At 35.1% G+C, this 10,487-nt stretch overlaps 1 non-coding gene across 1 annotated transcript; it reads left to right on the plus strand.

Annotated features, from left to right (window-relative positions):
• The first annotated feature begins 2,805 nt into the window (after positions 1 to 2,805).
• LOC122121892 lies at positions 2,806 to 2,908 on the plus strand. The gene has a single exon (XR_006150046.1). It is a non-coding gene; the product is annotated as a U6 spliceosomal RNA (small nuclear RNA).
• The last annotated feature ends 7,579 nt before the right edge of the window (positions 2,909 to 10,487 follow it).

The following is a 10,487-nucleotide window of genomic DNA, read 5'->3' on the forward strand; positions in this document are numbered from 1 at the left end:
TGTTTAGATCTCTCTCATTTCTCCCTTTCCAGGTATTCCTATGTATGCATACATGTATGTTTATATACATGTATATATGTATGTACATATGTATTTACTTTAGAAACACAATCAGCATCTATTAAGAACAATAATAAATTAAGAATTAAGTAAGTGATCATGAACTAGTCACAATATTGAAGGTTGAAGTCTAAGGTCAGCTGATCTAGAGCGGTTCTAGCTCTGCTTTGTGCATGGTGAGGTTCTATTCTTGGCCCAATTCCTGATGGATAATTTGACTATCATTCACAATCATTCTCTGTGGAAGACATTATAAAAATAATGTGCCATAATTTATGAAGGAGTTAATTCCTAAGTAGTTACTAAGAGACTGTTTATGCATGAAAGAACCATCATAGGTTAACATTCTATGGGTATAGTAAAAGCATGTTTACCAACAAGATGGCTGAATTTCTGAGTCAAGTTACCTTAAATATAGCAAGTTCCACAGCTAGTTAACTTGTGTGAGCTTCACATTAAATTGTAAATAAGTCCCTAAATTAGCCTTATCATTGAAGAAACTTTAAATAGGCTATAACAAATTAAAAAGGTCAGTGTAAAACCTAGTCTTGAGATATCCATAGACAACTAAATTTTGAACATGAAAGATGAATAGAAATGAAAACTCTCAAATCAAATACATACCTGACACTGACTTTGACAACAAATTACCCCTTGACTTAAAGAGATTTTTAGAAACTAAGAAAAGTTGGGTAAACTTCTTTGAATCAGATTGTCATTCCTAACACAATGATGTCAGAAAATAAATAACTCCAGGAACCTCTTTCATAGACTTGGCTAATTCTCCCAGCTGAGTATGAAAGTCACTTCTCTGGACTCTGTAGATTCTGTTCTGACTCTCAGTTGACACATTCTGCCTGACATTGCAACTCTGCATCTAGAAGCTCTCTGAACTCCAAGCAGTCAATCTTTCCCTCCATCTCAGAGTTATAAATAGGGATAGTAACAGCACTTCTCCCACTAGGACATTGTAAGAAACACACCAGTCTAGAACTAAAAAACAAGGTGTCTTCCATACAATATGTGTCTGATAATCTTGTGTTCACAATTATAGTTAACATCACTGTTCTAAATGCCATTATTAGGCATATTACCCTTTCCGATTAGTGAGCTCTTTGTATGCTTATTCAAAGAAAAGAATTAATGTACAATTTTCACATGGCTTTTACCATAAGAACAAAAAAATGAGTGCTAAAAATGGTTGAAATAACAGATATAAAAAGAGAAAGACCTTGAAGACAGAGTTTGTATATACTAGGAGAATACACTGTTGCATACTCCTGTAGCCTTTTCCTACTTGTTTCCTCAGGCACTGTTCCCTTCACTTATTATGTTTCAATCATATTTGCTTCTTGAGAAGCAACTTTCTCCCCCAACACCCCAATATAATGAGAGAATCTTGATTGGAACGAAGGATTAAAGATACAGGATAAGTTCCCCAGGCTGGATTCTGAGTAGCACCATGCATGCACTTTTGAATAGTACCTACGTTAAGACAATAGAAACTTAGGGATTAACATTAACCAAAAACTCACAGGCACTTTAGGGAAATTAACTACACAATAACATCAACCAAAACTCAAACATATTTAAAAGTAACCACCAAAGAACTGAGATCAGAGTCAGGAGTTAGACAAGAATAGTAGGTACAAGCTAGGAAGAGAAAAGAAAAATCCTCTCAAGATCCAGCCAGGATTCAGAGTGTTGAGAGAAGAAAGGAATGATTAGGTAATAGACTCAGGACCCAAGATCATAAAATTATCTCAGAAGAACAAGTGATTGCTATCATAGTACTTTTGCCCTCCAAACTTGTCTCAGTCTTCTGGAATTATTAATATTAATGATTTATGTGTCTTCAAAAATGCAAATGGAGGACACAATGAGATAATCAATACTCATACTATAGGCTACCTTGTCTTCACAAATGGGAGTGTGATTCTTTCAATTACTCAGATCAAAAGCCTTGAATTCTTCCCTCTCCCTCAATAGATGTCTAATTCATTAACAGATCAGTTGATTCTTCTAGCAAAATTTACTGACAAACTACTTCCTAGTGGTTCACCCAGTCCAAATGGCTGTCCTTTGTAATCTTGAAGCCTTATCATGGAAAGGCTAACCTTATCTAATTACAGAAAACAGAAAAACTTGGGTAAAGAAAAATGGCTCATCACATTATTCTTTTGCTCAAAAATCTCTACATTTTCCATATGAGTTTAAGTTAAAGGTATTCAGTGACCGATGAAAACTTACAGAACTTTATGATCAATGCCCAACCAGAGTCACCTTCTCTTGTTTCTGCCCTCAGGACATGTTGCCATGTTGTTTCAAATATGTGAAGTTCCCTTTCCCAAGACACATCATGTATGTACCCATCATGTTGTTTTGTCTTTCTTCAAATACTATCATCCCTTCCATCCTAACTAAAACTTTGATTCTGCCTTTACTCATCAATTGTTTCCCCTGGACTATTCCTTTTCTTCACATTTATCAGTATGGAATACACCCCATATTTGGATGTACATGTTGTTAATCTTCTACAGAAACATAAATGTCAGGATGGAGGTGATCTTTTGCCCATTTTTATATCCTGAGTACCCACACCATGAGTGCAACATAGCAGATACACAAAAGTTTCAGAATAAAATCAATGACTATTTTAATTAATACTTAAAATTGAAATATACTAGCTTTCGAGTCTTTAGCACAACTCCTGTGACACCAGACTGTTAGAAGAAAGGAATGTGTTCGCTTCAGGAGCAAATATACTAAAATTGGAATGATACAGAGAAGATTAGCATGGCCCCTGCGCAAAGATGACACGCAAATTATTGAAGCATTCTGTATTTTTCGGAACAATAAAAGACCCTGAATAGCTAAAACGATCCTCACAGAAAGAACAGTGCTGGAGGAATATCAATACCAAATTTCAAACTCTACTACAAAGCCATAGTAATCAAAACAGCTTGGTACTGGCACAAGAACAGGCCTCAGGACCAATGAAATAGAATTGAAAACCCAGAAATGAACCTACAGACCTATAGCCATCTAATTTTTGATAAGGGAGCTAAAAAAATAGAATGGAAGAAAGACAGCTTCTTCAGTAAATGGTGCTGGCAAAATTGGGTAACTACCTGCAGAAAACTAAAGCTAGATCCTTATATATCACTCTGAACCAGAATCAACTCCAAATGGATCAAAGACCTTGGAGTCAAAGCAGACTCTCTGAAAACATTACAGGATGAAATAGGAGAAACCCTAGGACTCCTTGGCACAGGCCGAAATTTTCTTAATAGAGACCCGGAAACACAGCAAATCAAAGAAAGGTTGGACAAATGGGATTGCATGAAATTGTAGAGCTTCTGTATGGCAAAGGACATAACTAGCAAGATTAACAGAAAGCACACAGATTGGGAGATGATCTTCACAAGCCTTACAACAGACAAGGCTCTCATATCTAAAATATACTTGGAACTCAAAAAATTAAATCACCCAACAACAAATCTTCAAAGAAACAACTGCCCAATAAATAAGTGGGCTCAAGATATAAAAAGAAACTTCTCTGAAGAGGAAAGAAGGATGGCCAATAGACACATGAAGAAATGCTCAACCTCTATAGCCATAAAAGAAATGCAAATCAAAACAACATTGAGATACCACCTCACCCCAGTTAGAATGGCTATAGTCAAGAACTCTAATAACAACAGATGCTGGAGGGGATGTGGACAGAAGGGAACCTTACTGCATTGTTGGTGGGAATGCAAACTTGTTCAACCACTTTGGAAAGCAGTATGGAGGTTCTTCAAAAGACTCCACATAGAGCTCCCCTATGACCCAGCAATCCCACTTTTGGGCATTTACCCAAATGATCACAAACAAAGCCACACTAAAGCTACCAGCACAACTATGTTTATGGCAGCATTTTTACCATAGCTAATATATGGAACCAATCTAGATGCCCCTCAGTAGATGAATGGATCAACAAAATGTGGTATATATACACAATGGAATTCTATGCCTCCATCAGAAAGAATGACATTGCCCCATTTGTTAGGAAATGGAAAGACTTGGAAAAAATTATATTAAGTGAAGTAAGCCAGGCCCAAAGAAACATAGGTCCCATGGTTTCCCTTATTTGCAATATCTAGTATAGGTATGAGTCAAGCGGAAAAAGTCAGATAATGTGATGTTAGGAAAACGAAACCTCAAATATGTATTTTAATGTTTTTGTTTCTTTCATGCATGTGTTTCTAACGCATTTATAAGATTATTTCTTTGTTGCTTTGTATGTCCCTCCCCCACAGTGTAACCCCCGCTTTCACTATATTTGATGTCAGTATAACATGTGGAGGAGATGGGGACAAACAAGCCGTTTAAGGATTCAGGTGGACCTGTTGCAACAATGAGAAGTACAAAATGTCATGTCAAAACCAGCTTTACAATGTCGGTGGGGGGGGGGGGGGTATGATTGGGTGGGAGGGAGGGGGGAGGCTGGGAAGGGAGGTGAAGGGTAAACAAAGGAGGAGGCTGCAATGCTTGGTAAGAAATGTATGCATTATCCTGACCATGTAATTGTAACCCCTCTGTACAGTATGTTCTCAAATAAAATAAAATAAAATTAAAAAAAAAAAAAAAAGAAACTTAAGTCCCATGGTTTCCCTTATTTGCAATAACTAGTGTATGTCTGAGTCAAGCAGAAAAGGTCAGATAAGTTGATGTTAGGGAAATGAACCCTAAGATATGCATTCAAATTTTTTTCTTTCAGATGATTGTTTCTAACACATTTATAAGATTATTTCTTTGTTGCTTTGTATGTCCCTCCCCGACGGTATAACCCCTGCTTTCACTGTATTTGATGTTGGTATAATTTGTGGAGGGGAAGGTAAAAAACAAATCATTTAAATAGGGATACAGGTAGATCCATTGCAACAATGAGATGTACAAGTCGCTATGTGAAAAAATGAACTTTACAACTTTGGAGGGGGGAGGAGGATTCAGTGGGGGGCAGGGGGACGATGGGAAGGGATGGGAAGGGGAAACAAAGGAGGAGGCAACAATGCTTGATAAGAAATGTACTCATTATCTTGCCCATGTAATTGTAACCCCTCTGTACAGTATTTTCACAATTAAAAAAAGAAGAAGAAAGGAAGGCTGGACATAGAAAAACAATTTGGGGTTGAATTATTGAAGAAAGTACTACTAACTGAAAAAGCCAAAGGTGGGAAATAGAAATCTCTGAGAACCTGCAATGTACACCAAGATGACTATCCACAGTAAGCTGAGAACCATTACAAGCAAAGAAATAAAGAAGAAAGGAAAATACCTTAATAAACCAAACTTTATCTACTTCATAGGTTTGTCATATTTTAGCTGCCTCTCCTTCCATAGTCTAGGAGATACAAAAAGTTCCTTTACAAAAACAACTGAGTTTCAGAACTGCCACTGGTCTACTCAGAAAGAGGGTTCCCAAGAGAAGGAACCCCATGGCTCTGTATTCCTCAACACCCTGCTAGGCACCACGTTACCAGAGAAAAGTTATTAAATTCCTGGGATATTTGTGGAAACTCAATGCTGCTTTATCATCATTTGTTTATCATCCTCATGGACACTCTTGAAAATAAGATTTCATACTTTAGAGTCATGTACCACACAAAAGGGAAGAGAAAATGTCCACTGGTAAAATAGAATGGAGAAAAGGATGCTACATTTTCACAGATTGTAGAACTTCCAGAAAAAATCTGCCACCTGAAGGTAACCATATATTTCTTCCCATTTCTCCATCATCTCATTTTTTTTAATTCTGCCTCTAGAATGGAGAAACAGTTGAAAGAGGGATAAAGTGATTAAAATAGCTATCCCGGACACTCCCATTACTAAGTGGAATATCTTCATATTATTACAAATAGCTATGATCCTTCTTACTCAGATGCTGCCAATGTAATGCTTATATAATTACAGTGATGTAAAATAATATAGTACCATTCTATCAGAGAAATCAGACAAAACTTGGAAATATGCAATGCATTTAATTAATGGAATAGTCTTTTAGTTATGACCACATTTGAATTTCTATCAGCACAGGTACTTTCTAATTCTAGGTATAAGAATTACTTAGTAGAATTTTATCAAGTAGAAATTCAAAACATTTGTGTCCAATAAAATAGATAACTTCTATGTTGGTCATATGGTAAAATATGTATCAAATTAAGTACTAGCTAATATTGTATGTACCCCCTCCTATTTATCACAATCATAATTCATATACCATATATAACACCAGCTTTTCAAATACCCTTTGGACTAGTTTTAACATTGTATTAGAGGTCCTCATTAGGTAATGGATGAATAAAATCCTTGACATGTTAGTTTTCTTTCCTTGTTATGTGACTTGCTTTCAACTATGAATTTTATACTTTAATATTCTAAATACTTTCATGGACTTCCAAAATCATCCTGTGTTGTAGTGAATTCAGCTAGTGATCAGCAATCTCATGGACTTCCTGAAATTTTATACTATCTTCTATCTTTCCTTTTTTCTGTAGTCACAGTACTTCTGTGCCATTTAAGTCATTACATGGTAAATTCTTGGCATGTCCTAGGCTCCAGTTCAAGCTTGGATCTCAGTGACTTTGTACAAAGTTACTTATTAAAATTGGCTTTAGATGAACTACTTTTCATATTAAACAAACAGAAAATTCTTTAACAGGTGTATTTTTCCTTTCTCCTTATCACTATGAAAGTAGACATGTAAGTCAAAATGTGACATGGGACTTGACATTGATAACAGACTGAGTTTAATGTAAACAAAATATATTCTGAATACCTTATGAAAGATTAGATGAACTGACAAGCAACGGGGCTCAGAGATGTATCACTGTTAAAAATTATACTGTAAAAAATTAAAACTACAGTAATAAAACAGAGAATATTTTAAAAATTAAATTACCTGCTTGTATCCTCATCTTAGCAAAATGCTACTTTCCAAGTATCAGAGATTTTATGTCTGAATATATGTATTATAGTTTCTTTTGGAAGAAACTATAATTTTTCCTCATTACTGATATTTATTATATTTTGTGAACCACAAAAGATCAAAAAGAAACATTCCTAATGCTTATTATACATGATTAGAGTTTTCTGTAATTTGCTATAATTTCCCAGTCATCCTTTCATGGAAACTCACTGCTTCTTTTGGACATCTCATCCAAGAAGATGGATAAATACTGATATTAAACAATATTAAATAACTGAAATGAGTAAACTTACTAAGATACCGTAACAGAAACATTAAAAGCTATGTCTTCCACCTACTGGCTGAATAAAATAATAATGTTAGCTAATATACTTTAGAAAATTGTTAATATTGCTTCTATATTATCAAGTATTGATAAATTCTAAAGAATACTAAGTTAAAGTGGAAATTATAAATGATAAAAAGATCTGTGCCTAGTTTATCCATAGTGAGGTAACTTAAAGAGTAAAATTTTATTAATGTGAAATGTTAAATTCTCTATAAACATTTTCTGGTAGACTCTAAGTTTCTCAGTCTTTGACATTCCTCTAGTTGTCCTTAAGTTTCAGTTACTTAATATTTCTTGTCCTTAAGTTTCCATTACTTACAATGTATGTAACAGACCAACTATCACTGAGTTGGACATCTTGGAGTATTGACTAGTGTAATCTATTTTTTTTAACTGAGGTCAAATTTGGCTCAAGGTCACACTAATATAGCTCTCATTGTCTACAAGTGACATTTGCTAAATATTACTATGGGCTACATTTTTAGCATTACCTCTGACATGCTGAGATTAGATATGACATTTCCTGTCCAGAATAAAACACAAGGTCAAGTTTAAAAACTATAATACTGTATTTTTTTTCCTCGTGCAACTTTGCATTTGCTTATCTATAGAACACAGGCAGTTTGTTTTAAAGCACCAGTCCTGTGAGCCACTACCAAGCACATTCCAAATCTCTCTCACCAGATGCTACTGTTGTCCCAGTCCATCTACCTCTGGGAAGCCCTCAGCAAAATCCCTGAGAACATAAATACAGTAGAGGGCAGATTCTCCACCTCCTACTCTAAGAGCTGAAGGATCTTCTACTACACGAATGGGAGGGCTCCTACTCGTACTCCTTGGGGAGGATGATAAGTTTCTTCAGCAGAAAAGTTACAGATATTTACTGGTATATGGAAATCCAGGACAACAATGGTTTAAGTCAATTATGAGTTAAATCGGATTTTGCATGACACCAAACACACATCAGTTCTTTATAAAATTAGCTAAGGGAATCAGGTAAATTTACCCATTGATAAACTTGCGATTGGAAGAGAAGTTTTGAAATGCCATATTTTATTTGTCCTCCTAAAAAATCTTTAAAAAATTTTTAAAAGTAGTAATAATAGTTGGTCTGAGAACCAGCTATGCTCTCATAATTACCCTGTCATACCAATTACCCTGATTAGAGTCAATGAACACATGAGAACATGAGCATATACTTGAGTTTTTGTTCTCTCTGTGAAATGTAAGGCTTATAAAAGTCAAATGTTTTTCTTGGCAAAACATATGAATAATCACCTAAAATCAAGTAACAGAATCTTATAAATCACCAACAGTCTCCAATACAAAGAATACTAGCAATTCAAAATTCTCTCTTAGGAAGTCTATTGGTATTGATATACATGATAACCCAATCATAACTAAATTTTCAGTTATGGGTTTATGTTCCTTAGTGTCAGTCTTATCAAAAAAGGCACAGCTACTAGTGGGTTTAGGATCCAGGTTATAGGAACCTGTCATTAGCAATTCAGATTATCCGAAAACTTGAAAGTAATACCTTTACTTTTTTATTTGAATATTATCTACACTATTCAAAAAAATTCGACAAAAGGGCAGTAAATATGTAATCCTTCCTCTCTTTTCCTATCTTCCTAGGTATCTGAAAACTGTTCCTGTATATGAAATGAGCTTGTGCTGTTGCTTCAACCTTCTCTATTAAATAAAATTGACTGTTAATATCAGGGTGGAAGCTACAGAGCTCTTTATATCTATACAGAGTGCAATGAGCCATCCAAGCTAACTCAGCAGAGAGAACATTTACTAACAAAATGATTGTAGAGACCCATTGGTTTGATGGATGGCTGGGATTGTATGCAATAGAGGCACTCATGAAAAAAAATGGCAACACATTTGAAAACCTTTCACAGGCTCCTTTTATCCATCTGGCATGGTTTATTAGCATGAGACAGACTCCCTGTTTTCTGTCTCTTTAATGATACTGTTCTATGAACCAATGAATGTTTTCATTTGGAAAATAAGAAAGCATTGACATGTTATCTGAACTGTGGTTTCTTTAGTGATGGTAGGGGAATAAATATGCTAATTCTGTGCTTTGAAGAATGCACTTGGTAAGGCCCATTACCATTACAGATTTCAGTGATTTTTAGGTCCAGGTGAGCAGAGGTTAATACCACATACCAGGGGAAATTCCATTATGCAAAAGTTTTAAATTAGAAATGTAATGGAGAATTTCAGTGACACCTTGATATATATTTTTACATGGTGCTTTTCACATTACATTCTCCAAGTAAAGCTTAACCCATCATTTGTCAATTATAATAATGAAGCAATTTACCTCAAACAAATACTTGATTCTTCATGAAAGAAGCATTTACTATGAAAAGCCATCACAGAAAGCTGGGAATATTCAGAAAATCTTAACATAAGTAACACCTTTTCATATAGGAATAAAAGACCACCGTTTGTAAGCACACACAAATGTATAAACACTTCCGGAGGAAATGGTATTTCCTTGGGAACACCAGGAAAAAGAAACAGAAGCAGGACCAACTGGAAAGAAGAATGACCTAGCTTTTGTAAAACTGGAACGAAACAACTCTCAACATTTGCAAAACATTCCTTTATTATTAGAAATAAATTATTTGTATAAAAAATTGCATGCGTCAATCATTGCATTTATTTTTAGCACAACCCAGGGCTTCAATCAGGTCAGCCTTTACAAGAAACAAACTCATTGTCTTATACAAGTTGAACAACATGGGGCAGGAACGGGAGTTCTCACAATCACAGAAAAATACTTACAAGAATAACATCAGACATGGTTGATTTCAACAGCATTTTTGTTCACAAGCTAACATTGGTTTTCCTTTTGAGATTTTAGGTTTTTGTTTTGTTTTTGTTGTTGTTGTTTTTGTAATTGCTCATGAGTCAGCAATACTTTTAGCTTTACACTCATTAGTTGTTTTGTATAAAACGGGTTTCTTCACTCCCCGCTAGTTATTGGTACATTTGGCTCAGGCTAATTTTTGTTCCTTACAAGATTGACTATGGATTTGATTGGTTGTAGTCTACGTTGATCTCCAGGAGGGAGTTTTTGTAGTCTCATATTCATTATGTAAGATCACAAAC

Source organism: Dipodomys spectabilis, unplaced genomic scaffold (genome assembly GCF_019054845.1).
Source record: "Dipodomys spectabilis isolate Male_0828 unplaced genomic scaffold, ASM1905484v1 ptg000197l, whole genome shotgun sequence".
Classification (NCBI taxonomy): Eukaryota; Metazoa; Chordata; class Mammalia; order Rodentia; family Heteromyidae; genus Dipodomys; species Dipodomys spectabilis.